Consider the following 23,603-nt stretch of genomic DNA (forward strand, 5'->3'; position numbering starts at 1 on the left):
ACGTTTGGGGCCTAGACCCCCCTTCAGAAAAGAATTTTCTGAAGAAGAGTCTAGGCCCCAAACGTCAGCTTTCCTGCTCCTCTGATGCTGCTTGGCCTGTTGTGTGCATCCAGTTCTACACCTTGTTATACCGGAGATTGGGAGCTGATATGATTTCATTGTTTGTCTCTGTTATAACACCAGGCATTTGTGTAGTGGGAATATTACTTGCCACTTTTCAGCCCATGCCTGGATAATGCCTAAGCCTGGCTGCATTTGAACATGGATTGCTTCAATGTTTCAGGATTCTGTAATGTGCTCAACATTGTGTAATCATCAGTGAACATCCCACTTCTGATCAAAGGAAGATCATTGAAGAAAGAGATGGGGTTTGGCAAGGGCCATACTTTAAAGTCCAGCTTTGACATCTGGAGCTGAGATGATTGACCTCCAACAACCACAAACATCTTCCTTTTGTGTCAGTTACAACTTCAACTCACGAGTGTTTTTCCTCAGATTCCCATTGACTGTAGTTTTACTAGGGCTCCTTGATGCCATACTAAGTCAAGTGCAGTTCTAATGACAAGAGCAAACATTTTCATCTCCTCTCTCAATGCGTTGGGTATTGACATATTTGTGTTTGTCCCCCTTTGTAGACCTATTTTCTACATCGAGATTTTAAAAATGTCACTTAAAATTTATTTCTTCACCTTTTTACCTGTTTCTCTCTCTCTGATTTTGTTTGTACCTCAGTTTACTACTTTCTGGCAACCTGATTTGACTCTCAACTTTTCCTGTCAATTGTTCCTGTTTATTTAATCATGTACACACTACTGATTCTGCTGCTCACTGAGACCCAGATGTCCTATCACTCATACCATATTGTTGTTGGTTTGTATTCCAAATTAGTTACATGCAAAATATCTTTGGGCTGAAGGGTGCTAGAGTAAATGCTATTGCACACATCATGAGATAGGCTATTTCAGCAAATTGTTTAGATGGTACTCTGTTACATGGCCTTGCCTGGAGGTGTAATTCTTCAGTTATTTTGATTAATATATATTCAGCATGGTGAACATAAGTTCAGTGACAAGCATTAACTGTATAATCAACATGTCTTCGTGTTGACAATCTAGTCTTACATTAGTCAGTTTAGTTTTTTCTATCTGTTCTTACCTTGATCCAGCAAGAATGCCACAGCAGTGTTCAAAAAATATTGACTAATCATAGAGAATTCAAGTCATGCAGAAGCCCATGATTTTTGATGCCTTTTTTGAATCTGCAGGAAGTGAAATGGTCTTGTTGATTTTAAAAAAGAAAGGAAAAAGAATGAGTTGTTGTAGACAGGCATCATTCTAAAAATAATAATCTACTGTTTTAAAAATGAGCCTGGATGGTATTTATTAATGCACATGTTTATGGGATTGAAGAACCTGTAGTATTGTCTTCTGTGGCATGCAGAATTTTATGCAACTAAATGAATTTTAAAATCCATTTTTGCAATGTTTCTAGTTTTTTTTCATTAAAGGATGATTAATCTGGAAGACTGGCACTTCATACAGCTGCATGTTTTGAATTTTCTGTCATTGTTTTGAGTGAAAATGGTGATTTGGGGAAGAAAAATACAGAAAATTTCAACTCAGAATAATGTCATTACCAAATAAACAGGCTTTATCAATTTCTGTTAATGTTACTATTATTTCACATCACTAGCAGTGAAAGTATAGATTCCACAGTTACCTAAAAATGCATTAAGCTACAATTGATCGTACTTAGAAACTACATTAAAGGAACTGCCAGTTGTCACCACATTCAAACCAACCAAATAGAAAAATGCTTTGTTGCTCACGGAGGAAATAAAATATATTTAAATTTTTGGATTGTTCAAAATAAAATCAACTCTTTATGTTATTTCAAAAACTGTTAGTGTTACACATTGTGGACTGGAGCCATTTGGAAGTCACACCAAAATTATAAAATACTTGTGATGTTAAAGTATTCCCAAACATTTTCATCTTTTGTTCTTTTGCCTCAAATTTGGAAAATGTTTGCGCTAAGCTTGGATTCTTAGCAATAACTAGCAGCATGGAATAGAGCAAGTTTACTTTTCTTTTGCAGGGAATGTAATTTTTTAGATAATATATTGGAAACAAGCAGATGCCTTTTTAAAAAAAAACGCATGCTGTTCCCCTGTCTGCATGGGTTTCCACTGGCTGCTCTGGTTTCCTCCCACAGTCCAACGATGTGCAGGTTAGATGGATTGGCCATACTAAAATTGCCCTGTAGTGTCCATGGATATGCAAGTTAGGTGGATTTACTGCGATAAATTTGGGATTATGGAGATAGGATGGGGAGCTGGGTTTGAATAGGATGCTAGTCAGAGCGTCAATGCAGACTTGATAGGCCAAATGGCTTCTTCCCACACTGTGGAGATTCTGTGCTTGATTCTATGAACCCCTACAGGAAACTTGATGTTTGGTGCAGTTTTATATTTTGAAATTTACTATAATCTTTAATAATGCTGTGTGAACCATGAGTAGTACCATCTTGAATGGCTGTCACTAGATCTACTTTCAAACATTTTCACTTCATATTTTGGCTACAGAGTACATCACAATTAATGGGCGCTTCATCTCTGTGGCTAATGTGACTTAATCATAGAATTCTACTTTGTGGAAACAGGCCATTCTGTCCATCACATCTGCACTGGCCTTCCTAAGAGCAACCCACCCAGACCCATCCCCTCCAACCTTTTCCCTATTATCCTGCATTTCCCATGACTAATCCACCTAATTTACACACCTTGGGCCTATGGGCAATTCATCATGACCAACCGCCCACCTTGGACATCTTTGGACTGTAGGAGAAAACTGGACCACCCTGAGGAAACCCAGGCAGGCATGGGAAGAATTTGCAAACTCTAGAAAGACAGTACCTGAGGGTGGAATTGAATCTGAGTCCCTGATGCTGTGAGGCAGCAGTGCTGACCACTGAACTGCTGTGTCGCCCAGATACCTATGTGTTTTCTAATATATGCTGATGAACCTTGGGAGGTAGCAACTTGAATATCAAGTCTCTTGCATGTCTCAGAATAATCCTGGTTTTCTGTCACAACACTTTCACAAAACAACTATGCCAGTTAGCTGTTGCTCTGAAATTATTTCCAGTCTCCATTTGATTTAGGCTGCTTAAGTATACATACGCACATTGCAATTCTGGTTTTGAGGTAGCCTTCTCAATGATTATTGGGGTTGTGTTGATAAATATTTAAAGTCCACACCAGTCCAAATTTGAATAGCGCATTTCGACTTCTGCATCTTTTTCAGGGTAGAATCTTTCTTCTTTCAAACTTACACTAACACTGAATTTTTTCACTGCCTATTGGCATTTGATGAGTGAGAATGTTCTGACTTTTAGTTTGAAATCAGCTTCATACTTTTTTACTCCTGAACCTGCTTTCTGTTCATTATTTGCAATGCACTACGTTGATTTCTTTATGTGGGCATGTCTTAAACATTTGCACAGCCCCTATTGCCTGCTTGATAGTCTTTGCTGACCTACAGTATTCATTAAGTAAAGTCAGAAGTCACACAATACCAGGTTATGGTCCACAATTTGTGATTTCAAATAAACTTATTGGACTATAACCTGGTGTTATGTGACTTCTGGCTTTGTCCACCCCAGCCCAACACCAGTACCTCCACATTAAAAATTAAGTAAAACATACGTTTCTGGGTGAAAGGTTTGAAGCTGTATGAAATAAAGCATCATGCTACCCTGGCTATTCAAACAGATTAGTTTTAAACAATAGGTTAAACTTAACTTTCTGGTGGGAATTTCTATTGGGTCTTTTAGGTATCATTGATTTCTCTCTTGAGTCCACTAAGAAGATGACTACAGCATGGAAGATACATTTTATTATTATTCATAGGATCTATTTAACAAAGAGATCTGAAATATGTAAAAACCGATAGAACTGCAGATGCTGTAAATCAGGAACAAAAACAGTTGCTGGAAAAGCTCAGCAGGTCTGGCAGCATTTGTGAAGAAAAAGCTCAGTTCTGAGGAAGGGCCACCAGACCCGAAACATTAACTCTGATTTTTTTTTTGCTTCACAGATATTGCCAGACCTGCTGAGCTTTTCCAGCAACTTTGTTTCTGGATCTCAAATAGGTGTTTGGTCCTAGTTTGCACATGCACGATACCTAATACTGGATATACAAATAACATTTCATGGATGTCAAACCTAAAATGTTTGCTGCAGATTTCCTATCTGTGACTACATATCAGAAGTACTCAACTGACATAAATCAGTTAACTCAATAGAGTACTCGAGTGCTCTGAGATAGTTTATAAATGTGCCGTATAAGATGTAATTTGGTTTCTTTTTGTCTATTTTTTCTTCCATAGCTAACATCAGTGGATTTTATATTTGCTTCAAATCATAAATGATGTTTCTAAATATATTCCTTTTATTTTTAAAATAAGTAGGATTTAAAAATGATACAAGATCTCCGTGTAGCTGTGTGGGTACATACAACTTGAGTGTTTAATGTGTGTTTGTCTCTGTCTCTAGGAAATTCTATTCTCATTTAGGATTATAACTGGCCTGACCTTCAGAGTGTTTCATTGCTATTTCCATTCTAGGAGTAATTCTGAAAAAAATAAATAACCTCAGTTTTTCAAAACCAGAAATGGATTGCATCATTCAAGCATTGCTGTTACTTCTGTCGGGATGTAAAGTTCTGAAAGAGTTAATATTGAGGAGTTCCATAATTAATGCCCACTATGATGTCATGTGGACTTGAGAACAGTTTAAGGTATTGAAGGAGTAAGATATAAAACCAGATCCTCGAGTCAGTCTCTGTAATAACGTGTGTCCTGTTATTGTTACCTGTAATATGTACTTGCTCACCACATGAGCCTCTTTGAGCCAATGTCATACACCATGGAAACAGACTCATACGTCTAACTAGTCCACATTGACTGTATTTCCAAACTAATCCCTGTTGTCTGCGTTTGGCTCATATCCCTCTAAACCTCTTCTATTCATGTACTTATCCAGATGTCTTTTCGAGGTTCCACTGTACCGCATCCATCACTTCTTCTGGCAGTACATTTCTTCACACTTATAAAAAAAATTGTCTTCCGTCCTTTTTACAAAACTTCCTTCCCTCTCCTTTTAAAAAATATGCCCCCTAGTTTTGAACTCCCTTACCCAAGGGAAAAGATCTTTGCTATTCACCTTAACTATGCTCTTCATGATTTTATAAACCTCTGTAAGGTCATGTCTCAATGTCCTCTGCTGTAGGAGAAAGGTCCCAGCCTATCCATCCGATGTTTATAACTCAAATCCTCTATTCCCGGCAACACCCTGGTAAATCTTCTTCTTAACCCACTCCCATTTAATAATATCCTTGCTATAACAGAGTGACCAGAATTGCAGAAGAGACCTTACTAATGTCCTGTACAACCTCAACGTTACATCCCAGTTCCTATACTCAGACCACAGAGCAATGAAGGCAAGCATGCTAAACACTTTCTTAACCACCCTATCTACCTGTGACACAAAATTCAAAGAGTCACCTGCCTGAATCCGTGGGTCCTTGATCTACAACACTATTCAAGGCCCTATTAATTATATAAGTCTTCCTCTATTTTGCTTTACCAAAATGCAACACCTTGCATTAACCAAATTAAACTCTATCTGCCACTCCTCAGTTCATTGACCGAATTGATCAAGATGTCTGTGATTCTAGATAACTTTCTTTCACTGTCCACTGTACCACCAATTTTGGTGTCATTCACAAACATTAACCATGTCTCCTCTATTCTCATGCAAGTCGTTCATATAGCTGGCAAACAGAAGTGGACACAGCCCCAATCCCTGTGGAACACCGCTGGTCACAGGCCTCTAGCCTGGAAAAACAACTGTCCATCACCACCCTCTGTCTCCTACCAAAAAGCTAATTTTGTATCCAATTGTCAAGCTCACCCTGAATCCCATGTGATCTAGCTTTACTTATTAGTCTATCATGCATAGCCTTGTCAAAGGCTGAACTAAAGTCCATACAAACAAGTCTACTGCTCTGCCCTTATTAATCTTTTCGGTTACTTCAAAAAGCTCAGTCAAGTTTGAGTCACAACTCTTCCTGTACAAAGCCATGCTGACTATCCCTAATGTCTGTTTCCATGGTGTATGACTTTGGCTCAAAGAGACTTAAAGACTGAAAGCTCCCAGGCTTCTCCTGACAGCCTTTCTCAAATAAAGGCACAACATTAGCCACTCTCTAGTCCTCCACAATCTCACTCATAGTTACAGATAATACATCAAGAATGCCCGTAATCTGTCTATGTGAAGAGATTTGAACTAACTTGTCAATATCTAAAATAAGATTCTCTTTTATTCTTGATTAGAACCTCAATACCTTTATTCATCCATTACTCTTACCGTTCTTTCTAACAAAAACGTAATGTCTTTGAATTCTCATTATATCAATTTTGAAAGTCTCCCGCTTGTCAGTCTTGGGGGCGTCCACACGACAATATCATCAAGGTGATCATTTCTTTTTAATTCACTTCTAATTTCAAGCCAAATATTTTTACTGGACGATATTTCAGAAATGTCTCTGCCAATTCCTTAATCAAAAACACCACTTCCCCTCTTTTTTTTGTCTTTCTATCCTTCTGATAGCATCTAAAACCTAGCACATTGAGCACCAGGGCTGTCCTTCACTTAGCTAATAACTGTGATAGCTACGATGTCCCAGTCCCATGTTCCTACACATGCTCTGAGTTTATCAGCTTTACCTGTAAGATCCCTTATATTGAAATAAATGCAATTTAGTGCTTCATAATTACCTTGTTCTTTGACTCGCTCTTATCTGCCTTTTCTAATTATCTTGCTAATTTCTGATTCAGAATCAGCTTCATTCTTCAACTGTCTTTCTGTTTCTACGGTTATGTAGGATCAATCATGCCGACCAAACAAAAAAATAGAAGTAGAAAATCTCCCCGTTAAGATATTGGTTCCTTTCTAGTTCAGTTGAAAACTTTCCTTTTTGAACAGGTCTTTTCTGACCCAGAAGAGAAATCTCAATGATCTAAAAGTCTGAATCCTTGCACATTGCACATCTCTTCAGCCATTGCTTTATCTCCCTATCTTTTTATTCCTACTCTCATTCGAATGTGACTTCGGAAGTAAACCAGAGGCTACTATCTTTGACATTCTGCTTTTTATCTTCCGCCTAACGTCTTTTATTTGCTGTACAAAGCCTTAATCCATTCCCTAACCGTATGCCCCTTTCAATGTGTACAACAAATTTAGACTTCTCACTCTCTCCTTGAACAATATGCTTCAACCATTCACAGATGTCATAAGCCCTGGCAGCAGGAAGGCCGCAGAATCTCCTCTCTGTGCCCATGATACAGTCCCCTGTGACAAGTATTTTTTAAAATCATGACAAATTGCACTTAAGGTAAGATTCATTCTTAGTGCTCAAGATCTGACTCCCACCTGTATTTCCCTCTGAGATATTACCCTCTTCAGTAGTGCCAAAATGGAGTATCTGTTTGAGAGTGCAGGAAAGAGGTTGGTCAGGTAGAGCTCATTGAGTATGAGTTCTCTGATTGGGGATGTTAACCCAGGCCATTCAGGGAGTCCTGGCTAACTGGTATAGACAGGAATCTCCAGGATTCTCCTCACCCTAGGGACTGGCTCTGAGCAAGCTGGTCAGAGTCTATCTACTGTGCAGATGTAAATAAAATGTGACTTGATGACAGAGTACCGGCCTCCATAGAGTTATTTCAGACAGGAATAGCCACAGGAGATTTCTGAACTATCGTCTTACCTTTCCTTACAGTAACCCGTCTATCTGACTGATCCTGCTGTATAATCACCTCTTTCTAAATTTACTAACCATCTCACTGTGTCTCTTGAATACCCTCAATAACATTAAGCCTAAAAAGAGGCTTCCTCATGCACAAATTTTAATCCTAATCATGCAATAGAGAAAAAAACATTGCATTTCTCAAAATCAAACATTTAGCTGAACTTTCATCACTGGGAAGAAAATCAGTCTACTTTCAAATCTTTAGAAAAACAGAATAAAAGTCTCTTTCTAGAGCTGTTGAACAAACACTTGGACAGGCCTCTCCCAGAAACTCTTATGCGTAAAATGACCTCTTCTCCTGTGTGTGTTTGTTTGTTCCACTTTTTCTTTAAAACCTAGGAGTTATAAACCAAAACAAAACCCTTTCCAGATCGACCCTTGACAAACACCTGAAGGCCTCTGCTACGAACTCCATGTGAAAAGAAAGCTCTCCCTCTTTACATTTCTTTTGCGTATTTTCTTTTCAACTATAACAGTTCCGAAAAATAATTTTAAAATAAAAAGAATTGCTGCTTCTGCAATATAATGACCATTAGAAATTCACAAAAAAACCCTGCAACTCATGAATAGCTGCAGGATACGTACTACTCTGGTTCCACCATTTTTTTTAAGTTAGACCAGCACCTGTGTTAGACCAAGACCTGTGAATCCTTAAAGAGCACTTGGCAACAAATGTACCACTTATTGAAGTTCAGAGATGACTACAAGCTGAATTCCTAAAACTCAGTCCAGTGTGTGAATTGGTATTGAAAGGTTGTTAGTCAGTAATTAGATGTTGGAACTTTTGAGCTTTGATCCTTATTCTTGGGTGATAATTTTGATAAGCCAAAGTTGAAGATTTTTGGTGTATTGCACGAAATGTGTTTTGCAAGGAAGAGGTGAACATTAATTTATTGAGAATTGAAAGATTCCTCAATTAGTGTCAAGTACTGTTCGCTTGGATTGTAAAATGCTGTCTTTGATGTTTTAAAGCTATTTATTCAGAGGTTGCTAATACTGTAATGCTACGTCTGAAGTATAAATATAAATAGTATATTTAACCATAGTTCAAAAGTTCTATACAAATAATACAAATAATTACAGAAGTCTAAAATAGGATTTTGCTTAATGATGGCATAATTGAAAATGTACAGTCTTTTTTCAGTGATGCTTATGATTCAGCTCTTGTCCATTGGTCTGTGCGGCACTATCTGTATTACTGCAGATTTGCGTTGAAAGGGCAGTGTCGTCTTGGTAACATGACGAGTATATTGTATTTTAAGTCTGTTTCAAGACATGCGTAATGATACAGTTGGTGTCAAGGGAAGTCAGTTTCAATATCAGTAATTTTGCCTGTAATGCACAGCACAAAACACCATTGAACAGTCATAAGTTTTGTTTTTTGTTTGAGAATTTCAGTTTTGTGTCTATGAAGCATTTGTGATGTTTCCAATAAAAGCTTTTGGTAAATGGTTCCTTTTAATTAGAGCTATATTTGAGTTTCCACAAGCCAATACAACCATTACTATAATTCAGATTAACAGAGTTATGGAATAATAGAATTATTAATTGTGCAGAATACACTTATTTGTCAAATGCTTCATTAAACTTGTTAGAAGAAATGATGTCACAGTTGGTCGCATTTTGGCTTTCATAATCCTTTCTGAGTTAGCATAGGATAAATGTCAAATCAGTGCATTAGCATGGAAGATTCTGAGAAGGTTTCTTTTATCAGCCTCAGGCAAGTATTAGAAATTTTCCTCATCAACCTGTTCAGAGATGCCATTACACACCTCTGGAACTTGAGGCAAGGCCTCCTGGCTCAGGTAAGGACACTTAGAGTACACCACTACAGCTCCTCAATGTACTTCACTTGGTATTCCCAGATGATCATCAGCCAAGTATTAACCTGGACTGAGACTACTTCGTTTCTGACATCAGACAAGATTGGGTGCATTCAGGCTGTATGGCCCTCGGTCTTGGGAGAGTGTTTTATTTTGTAAGTCTTTGGAGAGTATTATAGTTTTGAATCAGTCTGTTCAAAGATGTTACGACACATCTCTGGAGCAGGTGGAAGTTGAACGCGGGACTCTTAGCTCAGAGGTAGAGACATTACCACTGCACCGCAAGAACCCTGTGGGAGACATTTTCATATCTGCATGTGCTACCACAAGCAACCGAACGTGTTCCCGCTACCTAATCACCTGTGGTATTTTTCATCTATTAACCGCCACCAGAAAATCATATTTTCAATTGTTCATTTTATATGCAGAGCCAAGAAGGGCAATGCGATAATACCAAAAATGAGGGAGGGGGCCTTTGCAGAATTTTTCCCTTTTTTTTGCTACCCAAAAGTGTTGTCACACACAACTGAGTGACCTTCCCAGCATGAAAATCACCATGACTTTTCTTCTGCTTTTTTTAAAGCTACTGGCCACAATAGTAAAACACCCGTGTAGCCAATTGAATATTTACACACAAAGCCCATTATTGGAAACAAACCATCAAAGGTATGGGGGAAGGGGTAGACTTAGGAGAGTTAATTTAAAAAAAATCTTTCTTTTTATTTAAAATGAATTTAAACACATTTTAAAATATATTTTGTAAGCCATGAGGACCTTTCATTTTCTGTCCAGAGGGCAGAATGTTTCAGACAGTGCTAATTAGAAATGCCGCTGTAATAGGCCCTTTCTCTCTGAATGACTGCCTCTCTCTGAAGAAGCCTGAATAGCCTTTCTAAATAAACTTGTGTCAATCTTTGATAGTCTATGATGTGGCACATCTTAGGCAATAGCCCAATTTTTTATGTCTTTCCCCTATTCTCTTTCTAATGCACGGGGCTATAGCAAAAGTTTAATTTAAATGCATGTATACAAACATCTAGACAACCTAGCATCACTTGGACTTTTGGAGGGATATGGGCCATTTGCAGGCAGGTGGGACTGATTTAGTTTGGGATGATGGTCAGCACAGACTGGTTGGACTGAAGAGCCTGTTTCTGTGCTGTATGACTCTGTCTCAAAATTGTAACTAAAATGATATCCTTCCCTTATTAATTCTCTCAATATCGTAATCCAAATCAGACTTAAAGCTATGCATCATTTCTTCATTCTGTATCCCAAGTTCCCAAACTATAATATGTAATGAATTTTTGTCACAATCCTTTCTACCATTTTGCTGTTTGTATGTTGGCAATGCCTGGGAGTTTACAATTTCACCTATACCTATGAAAGGGGTAATAAAACCTTCTTCTACTTGAACTGCTGTAGTCCTTATGTTGATAGTAGTGCCAAGATATTGTGATTTGCGTATTTTTTGAGTTGATTAATTATTGTCATGTACCCAGGTACAATGAAATGCTTTGTTTTGTGTGCAGTACAGACTGATCGTACCGTACTAATTGCATAAAGGTAATGAACCAGAGCAAGGAATACAATGTTATGGCTACAGAAAAGGCACACAAAAAGCGAGGTCAGCATTACATTTAATATTTCAGGGGTTCATTCAAAAGACTGATAACAATGGGAAAGAAGTTGTTTGATCTAATAGTGTTGAAAGAATGTTGGCATTTTTCATATAAGTTGGTATGTTATTTGGAAGGGGAACCTGGTGTGATGGTATTCCTATGATTTGTTTCTCCTCCGTAGGTAAGCTTCGAGAACCGTTCTGAAGAAGGGCTACTGGATGTGAAATGTTGACTCTGCTTTCTTTCCACAGATGCTGCCTCACCTGCTGAGTTTTTTCCAGCCATTTGTTTTTGTTTCTAATTTTGAGAATCTGCAGTTTCTTTTGTAAATCAATCTATTTACTCATTAACATGCTTTCAAAGAGTTTTAAGCACAGAGTAACCTACATTAATTCCTAAACTCCTTAATAAATTTCAAAAGCAAACAACATCCCTTATACACTAGCCAACAGTAATTCTTGTACAGTAATTTCACACCAGAATTCCTTTCTCTAACATCTTGATAGTTTTAGGGTAACTGAGTGACTTTAAATTCTGATAGAACATAGAACAGTACAGCACAGTACAGGCCCTTCGGCCCACAATGTTGTGCTGAACTTTTACCCTAATCCTAAGGTCAATCTAACCTCCACCCCTACCTTAGACTATTATCCAATTGCCTGTCTAATAGCTGCTTAAATGCCCCGAATGAGGCCAACTCCACTACTCTGGCAATGCATTCCACGTCCCTACCACTCTGAGTAAAGAACTTACCTCTGACATCTCCCCTATATCTACCTCCACTCACTTTAAAACTATGCCCCCTCGTGATAGCTACCTCCACCCTAAGAAAAAGTCTCTGGCTATCTACTCTATCTATACCTCTGATCATTTTGTACACCTCTATCAAATCGCTTCTCATCCTTCGTCATTCCAAAGAGAAAAGCCCTAGCTCTCTCAAATTTCCTTGTAAGACCTTCCCTCCATTCCAGGCAACATCCTGGTAAATCTCCTCTGCACCTTTTCCAACGCCTCCACATCTTTCCTGTAATGAAGCGACCAGAACTGGACACAATATTCCAAGTGTGATCTATCCAGGGTTTTATAGAGCTTGAACATAACCTTGTGGCTCTTAAACTCAATTCCCCTGTGATGAAAGCCAATTTCTTTTTTATACATGTTCAAACACTTTATTATTTAAATTGCTTCCCTGTTCCTATCAGTTTTAGGAGAGAGACTTGCAGCAAAAACATGTGGCTTCAAATGACTAGCAACTGGGCTGTTACAGTGCAAGTTTGAAGATTTGACATCAATAGTTTCTATTTGAATCCAAGATCCTTGAATCAAGATAAATAGTGTAGATTCACACACCTACTAGACAAACACACTACCTATTTATGGATGGATTTTTCATTGATTTTGGAGCCGTGGACACAATGGTTGGATTCTGCACTGGTCAGAAACTTTACCAGACCTTAAAACAATGGCAAAGTATATTGTCTCTTATATAACATGCCCTACTAGTTTTAAGGTTATATTACATTTGATACTAGATCTGCTATTGTACAAGCTAAAGATCGCTCAACTTAAAAGCTTACATAAAAGGGCTGATCATGTTCAAACATGTGATTTTCATTCTTTAATTATTTTCCAGTTTTAACTTGTACTGTTGCTCTTGTTTGTTAAAGTTCTTGCATCACATTTTTACTCTACAATTTAAGTTTCCTCTCTCTCTACCACTCTAGACACAGACAATTTTCCTGATTACGTAAACTTCTGTGCAGTAGGTGACTTGGACTGATCTATCAAGCCACATACTCAGCCTTAACTGATATACAGTTTGTGCCCAAGACAGGCAGGCATTTTAAGGCTGTTGAATACCAAAATTAATTCAAGCAGCCATGACACGCCATTAATCACAGTTCACAAGACATGACTTGGATGACTGTGAACGCGACAAAAAAAGATAAGTTCTCTAGGTAAGCTTGCTTTAATAAAGCTGGATTTCCTTTGACATAGAGTCTCTATATATTATATAGATAAAGGTCCTGACATATAACACTAGTTTACAGTTTTGTTTTGATGACAAATGTGATAATCTTGAATTTTGAGAATGACTTGGAAAAGAGAAGTCTTCATTTCCTTCAGGATTAGGACAATGTTATACTGCAATTCCTGAAAATTTGAAACTGGGACTTCAAAACAATGGACATTAACATTCAACAGTTTTAACTGCATCAGCATAGCAGGCTCCAAGGCATGGGTCAAAGAACTGGGGAAAAAAAATTGCAACATCAAGCCTCCATCTGAAATTTTGAAGAGTTGGCAATCGAGTCTGGTTTTGCAAGGCTGTAGTCTCCAATACTGAGTGTCTCTTACCAAACACAATACTCGCAAAGTCTGAAATAAATTCCTCTGGAGTCCGTAGGTCCCTTGGATCCCCCTTTTAAAAACCTTTTACTTGAGGGAAATCTGTGGTAACCACAGAGCTTCTCAGAGCAGCATACATTTGCCTGCTGGAATATAACTTAGCTGCTTCTCAGGTAGGCTCTCTGTCTCAACAATACACCTCACTGACTGTCTGGGGTTTTTTCCTTCGAGTGACTTGACAGCTTTAAGTACTTTTCTGAAGATTTCTTTGTCTAAATCCTTCAACTGCTTTACTGTCAAGTCGACTTTCATTGATATTTTGGGTCCAAGGAAACGACTTCTGTGGGACATGTTTGTGCGACTCTCAGATCCCATTGCTTGCTTTCATTGGTCAGAGCTTTGATTACAGGAGTTGGAACATCGTGTTACAGCTGCACATGACATCTGTAAAGTCACGTTTGAAGTACTGCATACAGTTCTGGAGAGGTAAGAAAGGCAGGGATTTTTATCCCTGGAGTGCATGAGCCTGAGGGGTGGACTTATTGAGGTTTATAAAATCATGAGGGGCATAGGTAAAATTCGAATGGAGAAAGTTAATAGCCAAGGTCTTTTCCCCAGGGTTGGAGAGTCCAAAACTAGGGGGACATAGGTATAAGGTGAGAGGGGAAGGATGTGGAATGGGCCTGAGGGACAACCTTTTCACATAGAGGGTCGTGTGTATATGGAACGAGTTGCCAGAGGAAGTGGTGAAGGTGGGTACAGTTATGACATTTAAAGGACATTTGGACAAGTATATGGATGAGAAAGGTTTACAGGGGTTTGGGAAACCTGGCAAGCATGGATGAGTAAGACCGAAGCATCTGTTTTGGTGTTGTATGACTCTTATGGCTCCTGATGCCTTTTTGCCACTATTTTACCATCTGTTCCACCTCCCAGCCTAGCTCCAAAAGACATTAAAACTCTGGCCGTGAAGTACAAACAAAGTAAGACAGAAGTATGCAGATACTAAAGAAATGGCTGTTGTGTAACACTAAATTGCTACACTTCAGCAAAAGAAATTATTTTATTGCAAGGCATTCTGGATTTTTTGCCAGCGCTCTGAGGATTGAATTCCAAAATTCTATCTGTTACGGTATTCTGTGAAAGCCATAAGTCGGTGTCCTTGATCTTCTATTTGTTCCTGCCCCTTTAATCGTTTAACTGCTGTTTCATATCATTTCTAAAAACTGAAATAATGCAGCAAGCTACTGTGCTGTTAAAGGCAGTTATTTAGCATTATTGGGAGAATGGTGTTTAAATGGACTGGGAGTTCTTTATTAGCTTTGGTATTGGGATGGTCTTTGGACTTGACAGGCCAAATGCACCATGGCGTATGTCAATATTGTGATGAAGGCCATGCCGTTTAGCAGCATGTAGAGATCATTGTGTGAAGAGAAGGCTCAGCAGAATTAGAGAGTGGAAAGGTCAGATGTAACAAGTGGGGAGTAAACATTGAGGTTTAGCTGAATACAGCAGTGGATCATATGTATTAATCAATTTAGTCAGTTAGAAGATTTTAAGATTTAACAGCATCTTATATTTGTTTAATACATCCACATGAGTTGTATGACCCTTTGATCATTTACTTATAAATTCTGGGTTTTGTGTTGTTCCTTCTCACTTCATCCAAAAACATGCTGCACTCTGAGAGCTTGTGTTTTCAAATAAACTTGTTGGACAAAAACCTGGTGTTGTCTAATTTCTGACCTTGTCCACACCAGTCCAACACCGGCACCTCCACATCATGTATCAGTTGGCAGTGTTGGAAACATTATGACACTGATCTGATATTGGAAGCAAGTATGAAGTAGTCCCATATCTCTGTACACTAACCTCCAAGCTTCTAGAGACATCCCCAAACTCTAAATTTATAATTGTGATTGATTGGTTTTGAATGTTGTTCTCTCTAATTTCCTCTCTCCATCTGCTCACAGTTGTCAGTAATTACATTGTCTAGCTATAAACAGATGATGCTAATGACAACATGCTTGACTTAAAAAAGCTTTCAAAATATAACTCATTCTTCAAAAGAAAAATAACTCACTTTAGGTTGAGGCAAAACATTCTTTCCATCTTTTTTCTGCCTTGCAAACGTTTTCTTAAATAAAGATAAATAGCTATCATTTAAAAACTTAGATGAAAGCCTACCCACATTCTCAACACTCACTTTGCATTTTGTTCTGCTGAATTTCTGTGTCACAGGCTCATTCCAGGAATCTTCAGAAAATATCTGTGATCCATTTGTGCCTTACTGCTGCATGAAGGTGCACGTGTTGTATGGGCTAAATCACATTTAATCAGGCAAGAATATAGTGGACGGGGATTTCAAAAATTTCCCAACCCTGCCTTGATTAAGCCTGGGTCAATTATTTTATTAAATTATAATGTGTTAAACTCTCAGCCATTGTCTATCTTCCCAGCCATTGACAGTTAATGCCCAATTAAGGGCTTAATGAAATCGCTGTTGGTTTTAATCCGGAAAGGTTCTTGTGCACTGATGTTTTGTGCTGATGAACGAACCGTCATGGAAAGGAGAGGGACCCACTAAAAGACAATTCTTGCTCTTGCTGCTGCTTCTGTCCTTGGGCCGCCTTCTCCACCCGCTTCTTGCTATTACCTGTGCTTGGCTGTCTGCTCATGTGGAGACATGGAATGAGTCTATTACTGGCAGCAGCACCCTCTGCTCTGTGACACTGCTGAATACATAAGAACTCCTGACTTCTGATTGACAAGTAGTTCTTAGCAGGCAGGGCTTCTGCTGTCAGCGTTTTTGATTCTTCAGTGGAAAGCCAGCAGTGGCCTGGCATATTACTGACTGGCACAAGATGGGGCAAGCCTTCCTGAAAAGTTTTGAAATGTTAAAATCTCTGCTTTTTAAGGAAATTGCCAAGTACTTTAACTTCCTCTAGGCTCTGTCCGATGTGCTTTGACCTGGCCAAGTGGAAAAGAAGTGGAATCTGTACCCATTACCCCTGCAAATTCAAGGTGACTGCGTGCTTTCCAGGCTCTCACAGGCCAGGCTACAATTTTGATAATGGGGCCTCAACTTGGGTCAACGTAAAACTGATCTGTGGCCATTGCAAATGGATCCTAAGGTCTTTGCAGGTTTCCCGAAAGTTGCAAGACAGAATGAACAACTCTGGTTGAAACAAACAAGGGATACTTGGACGTGGCACATACTTGCAAAGCTGAGAGTGGGGGGAGGGGCTTTGAAATCTCAAGACTTGTCGAAGTGGGTGCGGTGGGTGCAGGAATGGGCCCATTGGCCCACGAAGTTATGCCAAACATGATTCCAAATTAAACTAATCTGTTCTACTTGTCCTCGGTCCATATCCCTCCATTTCTTGCATAAACTTAGCTAAAAGTGCCTTAAATGGCCATAATGTATCTGCCTCCATCACCAGCCCTGGCAGCGCATTACAGACTCCAACCACTCTGTGCTTAAAAAAAACTTTTCCCCTTCCTACCTTCAATGCATGCAACCTAGTATTAGACATTCCAACTCTGAGGGAAAGATTCTGACCATCAACCCTATTTATACAACTAATGATTTTATTGACTTTTATCAAGTCTGCCCTCAGCCTCCATGGCTACAAAGGAAACAAGCTGAATCTTTCCGGTCTCTCCTTACAGCTCATACCCTCTAATCCAGTCAGAATCCTGGTAAACCTCTTCTGCACCCGCTCTAATGTCTGCACATCCTTCTTGTAATTTGGTGATCAAAACTGAGCGCAATACTCTAAGTGTGGCCTAACCAAATTCTTATAAAGCTGTAACACAGCATCCTTATTCTTGTACTCAATTCTCCAATCAGTAAAGGCAAGCATGCCATAGGCCGCCTTACCTTACTGTATCCACTTGTAGGTGTTGGGGAAACTTTGAGACTGGCAATGAACAGCATCATTGGCTAGGCAGCATTTATTGCCCACCCCTAATTACCCAGAGGGCAGTTAAGTGTCAACCACATTGCTGTGGGCCTGAAGTCACGTGTAGGCCAGACTAGGTAAGGAAGGCAGTTCCTTCCATAAAGGACATTACTGAACGAGATGGATTTTTCCGACAATCAACATTGGATTCATGGTCATCATTAGATTCTTAATATCCAGATATTTTGGAATTCAGATTCCATCATCAGCCTTGGTGGGATCTGAACCTGGGTCCCCAGACCATTATCTGAATCTCTGGATTAACAGTTCAGTGATAATACTGCTGGGCAATTGCCTCCCCCGACACATGCGTAGCTGCATGCACTTGCCCTGAAAAAGTAGTGTTTCCATCTTTGGATATGGATCGCACATACCCTGGACACCCGCAGGGCAGCCCTGAAAACAAGTCACAGAACTGCTACATCGTACAACAGTGAATTAAGACTGCAAAATTCTAGAAAAAAGCATGTCCTGGGAAGGCCAGAGGAAGGTGCTTGTTTTGAGGTCTTGATCATCAAACATTCTTCCTCAGGCAGCTGAAGGCTGTAGTGTACACTGAAGTCTGTGTTGAACCTTAGATAACCAAGTGTGAAGCTGGATGAACACAGCAGGCCAAGCAGCATCTCAGGAGCACAAAAGCTGACGTTTCGGGCCTAGACCCTTCATCAGAGCCCTTTGATGAAGGGTTTAGGCCTGAAATGTCAGCTTTTGTGCTCCTGAGACGCTGCTTGGCCTGCTGTGTTCATCCAGCTTCACACTTGGTTATTTTGGATTCTCCAGCATCTGCCGTTCCCATAATCTCTGTGTTGAACCTTGTTGTCAATATCTGCCCTTGTTTACAGTCGGCTCCCAAAGCATAGAATGTGGTCTATATGTCCAAGGTGTTGTTGTGAATTTTGATAAAGGTTGATTTGATTTATCGGTGTCACATACCAAGGTACAGTGAAAATTTTTGTTTTGCATGCAGTATAGACATACCATACAAAGATGTGAGGGTGATTGAACAGAGTGAGGAATACAAAGTTACAGCTTCAAAGAAAGTCTCAGTTTTGCAAGCATCTGCCACGTCAAAGTATCCTTTGTTTGTTTCAACCAGAGTTGTTCATTTTGCATTGCAACGTTGGGGAAACCTGCAAAGACCTTAGGATCCATTTACAATGGACATCGATCAGTTTTATATTGACCCGTGTTAAGGCCCCATTATCAAAATTGCAAAGAAGCAAGATCAGCATTAGAATTGAAATTTGAGAGGTCCATTCAGAAGCCTGATAACAGTGGGGAAGAAGCTGCACTTGAACATGCGTTTAAATTTCTATATCTTTTACCTGATGGAAGAGGTTGAAAGAGATTATAACCATGATGGGAGAGGTCTTTGCTGTTAGTTGCCTTTGAGGCAAGAAGTGTAGACGGAGTCAATGGATGGAAGGTTGGCATGCGTGATGATCTGGGCTGTGTTCGCAACTCTCTGCAGTTTTGAGGTGAAGGGTTGTGGTGGATCGAAAAATGTCAAAACCTAGCTTCCAGCTTTTGAAGAGATTGTACAGGACTTTAAATGTAACTTTGTTCCTCTCTCCATTGATGCTGCCAGAACTACAAAGTTTCTCTAGCATTCTGTGTTTGTTTCAGAATCTGCAGTATTTTGCCTTTAATTCTGCAAATTTGTTTGCTCTTGTGTAACTATTAACTGACCACACAGTTACAATTTTCCTTCAGTTTGTGGAAAAAAATAATAGTATTACTGCAAACCTCCATTTTCTGGTTTATATTTCCAAAAAAAAGTCTAATTCTTACAGGGGAGCAGGTTGTTAAAGGATTTTTGTTTTCTGAATGTTTACTTCCTTGGATGCTTTTAGAATTTTCCTGAGCCCATCACATGTCACGATGCTATTTGGAGTGCACTGATCTGATCTGGTGCAGCCCGTTCCATCGCACCCTTTTCTGGGAGTGAGTGAACGTTTCATAAAAGTGTTAACGTGGAGGATTCCTTTTTAATTATATTTCTAAATTCATTTTAGAGATAGGCTCAGCAAGATGCCATCAAATATCAAAATATAACCCTGTCAAACCTAATGTAGAAAGACAGATGTTTTCAAGTGCTTGCGGATACTTCTAAGTGATATCCCGCTCAAGTGTCACCTGTATCTTCATTGTTTCTTTAGGTGCTGATGTCACCATCAGATGGACTAAGGTACAATCATCACACCAGGAGTATCCTGAGAGATGCCACTTCTTTCAGGTCACTCCTGTCCACTCACCTGAGGGACTGTTAATGGATGCAAATGTCTTGACTCTTCTCACCCAGCCATTGCTCACAGAGCTCATGGAGGTGGTGATGGCATGCAGGTGCTTGTCCCCCAGCACCATCTAACAGGCACTGTGCAAGATGTGGTTCTGTTAGGAGTATTGTAATTTTCTTGTTGGAAGAAGCCATTTGTACATATGGCCTGGATGGACTTCTCCATTTGCTGCACATGGGTGTGCCAGTCTCTGGAAACTCCAGCAGATGCTGTCACACCGGCTCTGTAGCTCCAATATCTGTCATCTTGCAGATGACACAGGATCAGAACTCATCAGCCTGAAACTGATGCTGGGCCCTCCTCTAGTCATCAAAGTGTAAGTAATGTCAGCTGTCATTGCTCACGTAAGTCTATACTATGTTCACCATACTGTAATCCTATTGATAATTGTGTGCGACTACACTACTCATTTGAAAGTACTTCACTGATGGAGGTTGTGGGGCAATGATATTTGAGTGCACCTTCAGAGGTCATCTCCTCCTCAGAGGTGAACTGCTATTGCTTAAGCTTAGCAGCTTGCCAGCCTCTACTAGACAAGAGGAGAAAGAGTGACGGGAGGGCAGTGTGCATTCCAAAATGCACTTCTGATAACTTATCAACTGGAGGTCTGCATTGGCAGTGGTACACATACACCACTATACTTTGTGCTCACCTGAGGGTCTCCTGTGCCCATCTGTTTGTCCACTCAGTTCTCTGGGCCCTACACCTATTTTGGCATCAGATTGTTTATTTTGCTTCCGTTTTTTCTTCCAGCTTCAGTGTTTCTCCTTCCGTAGGTGTGAAGCCTGCCAATAATTGGCATGGGTTGACAATGCCATGACAGCAACTCTGCCCCTGTCTGTCTGGTATGCCACCCACTTCCTGTCCTGGTAGCAGAATCGATGGCTTCTGTTAACCTCTGTGTCAGTTGACACAATAACTTTCGTATCATACTTTGGTTGATACACTAATTGTTATCATTGAATGTATCCTTTTACTGAGCTCAGAAAACCACAGGAGATTTTAATTATACCAAATGTAATAGAAATATGGTGTGGATAAATCAGTTGCATGTTACAAACACATGAAAATATCACCAAACTCTTTGACCATTACTTATTAAGCAACAGAGTAGTTCATGGTACTTTTAGATTAAAGCATAGATATTTCATGATGTGACTCTTCAGAGATGTTATTGCCATCTGAGATAGTAGGAACTGTAGGTGCTGGAGAATCTGAGATATACAACGTGTAGAGCTGGATGAACATAGCAGGCCAAGCAGCATTAGAGGAGCAGGAAGGCTGAAGGAAGGTGGGACTTGAAACCAGGCCTCTGTGACTCAGAAGTTGGGACACTACGACTGCACCATAAGAACTTCTAGATTAAAGAATAATATCTAAAAATATATAGTATACGGTGCAGTATGTGTCACACTAATAAAATTAATTAAGATTGTATTGCAATTTTTTGGACTAAATCTGATACCAGTACTAAACGTTTCAAATTATTTTCACAAATAGAGTAATTCATTTCATAACATGGAGCTCATTTTTGAGAGCTTTCGTGAATTTTTAGATCATTACTTTTATGGAAGAAAACAGAAATTTAGGCAGCAAAGGCTTCTTGAGGGATTTAAGTGAGTCACAATTCCAATTGCAAGGAATATATTCACATTACCCTTCCCTGGGTATATTTTTAAAAAAGCAACAGTGCTAATTTGAATCAACCTGCTCTGTAGGATGATGCATGAAACCATGCATCATATCAGCCTTTGATATCAGATCGTTTTCCAGAGCGCTGATGTCCGTGCACTACATACGTCATTATTTTCTGTCTTCAATCTGCTGAGAAGAATTAAGTTAAAAATATTCAATGATTTTCCTTCTCACATGTCACTTTTACAATTTTATAATATTAATCCTAACTTTTCTAGGCAAGAAGGTGGCAATGAAATGTAACTGATATGCTGTAAAATGGAAGTTCAAATGTGTCACTAAAAAGCAACCGGTGTGAGATTTTCATTATCCTAAGTGTGAAATAACACTTCAATATTCTCAGTTTCTTTGATTCTGGAACACAAAATTTATTCAGCTGTAAAATTATATAATCTAATATACATGTTTGTGTTTGCCAATTTCATCCTACATTTCCTCTTTTACCCTGCTATAGACCAGGACATTTTTATGTCTTAGCTTCAACTTGTACTTAGTTAACTGATCTAATTTATGATAGAACAAAGATTGACCTCAACTTCTCATGGCAAGACTTTTTTTCTATCTGTGATCCTCAATCCACTGATCACTGGTGGAAGTGCACATTTGTTGGCATGTCATGGAGTTGAGACGTTTTTGTCTGAGATGTCCTTTCAATACTCACTATCCATGCACAGACGTGAATAGTAGCTACTTGGATTGCTGTCCATGGAAGATAAGGCATTATTGCACCTGTTATTCTGAATCCTACTGAGCTTCTGAAAATTGTATGAGGACAGAATTGGATTATAATCAACCTACTGTCAAATATCTTACTAATACTCACTGTTAAGGCTTTTATAATTAATAGACCAAGTACTGGAGGGGAATGCAAACCACAGAGCTATTTTCTGGGATAAATACTTCCAGATTAGAAAGGGAGAAGGAAGGTTGCCATTTTCTACAATGCAAGCCACTTTGGAAAGCTTAATTTATGCAAAGTATTATTATAAGTTTTCTGACACTAGAACATATTATTTTGAGTCACTGTTATGTGTTAACAGATTTTTAATCATTGGCTATGTTTGATCTTCAGCAATGAATCAAATTCTGTATTTCTAGCTGTCAGTATTAAACTTTAATGATTGCAAAATAATTTGAGATGGGAGCCAAAAATCTGACTGTTGCAATTTTATGCAGTGGTTTGAAAATCAGAAGTTTGTTTTAATAGTATCATAAACGAGTACTTACCAAGCGATCATTTAAGTAGGGTAGATTTTCTATTTGAAAAAGTCATTGAGGAGTGGGCCTCAGTGGAATGGTGGAATCTCTGGGAAGGTCTGTACGGCTAGATAAAGGCCACTTCATTGCCAGCTCTCAAATTTTGACTGATGTTCACAAACAAACTTTGAGTTTTTATTGCAAGAAAGCCATGAATCCACTTAAATAGTATCAACGACATAGATGAGACATCACATCACTTTTAATTTTGATTTTTTTTTAGAATTAACATTGATGGTCTTTTTGCCAACCTGAATTGGACCAAAATGACACAGTCATTGTTGAATGAGCCTTGATAAGTTTTTGTAGTGCATGTTGTAGATGACATACACTGCTGGCACTATATGGAAATGAATGGAGATGGTGATTGACTTGGTGCTGATTAAATGGACTGCCTTGCCTTGGATGGTGTTGATCTGTTTGAGGGTTGTTGGATCCATGCTGGTTGAGTCAAGTTGAGAGTATTCCATCACACTTCTGATTTCTGCTTTGATAGATGGACAATTTTTGGGTGCCAGATGGACCACAGAATACCCTGTCTCTGATATATTCTTGTAGCTGCGGTATTTATATGGTGGATGTAGTTAAGTTTCTGTGGAATTTTGCAATTGACAAATATTGTTTACTAAATATAATTGAAGACTTCAGTAGACTCTGAAAAGTTGCAAATGATGGGACTATAAAAAAGATCACTCTGATACAAATATCACAGGAGCTCTGAGAG

General features: G+C 39.0%; 1 protein-coding gene and 1 pseudogene across 3 annotated transcripts in view; one reads left to right on the forward strand and one right to left on the reverse strand.

Annotated features, from left to right (window-relative positions):
* The window catches only part of LOC125460565 (voltage-dependent L-type calcium channel subunit alpha-1D-like), a 556,326-nt gene that overhangs the window by 114,486 nt on the left and 418,237 nt on the right, over nucleotides 1–23,603 (forward strand). The gene's annotated exons all lie outside the window — the stretch shown is intronic.
* LOC132210249 (COMM domain-containing protein 5-like) lies at nucleotides 13,357–14,016 on the reverse strand (annotated as a pseudogene).

This window comes from Stegostoma tigrinum, chromosome 11 (genome assembly GCF_030684315.1).
Source record: "Stegostoma tigrinum isolate sSteTig4 chromosome 11, sSteTig4.hap1, whole genome shotgun sequence".
Lineage (NCBI taxonomy): Eukaryota > Metazoa > Chordata > Chondrichthyes > Orectolobiformes > Stegostomatidae > Stegostoma > Stegostoma tigrinum.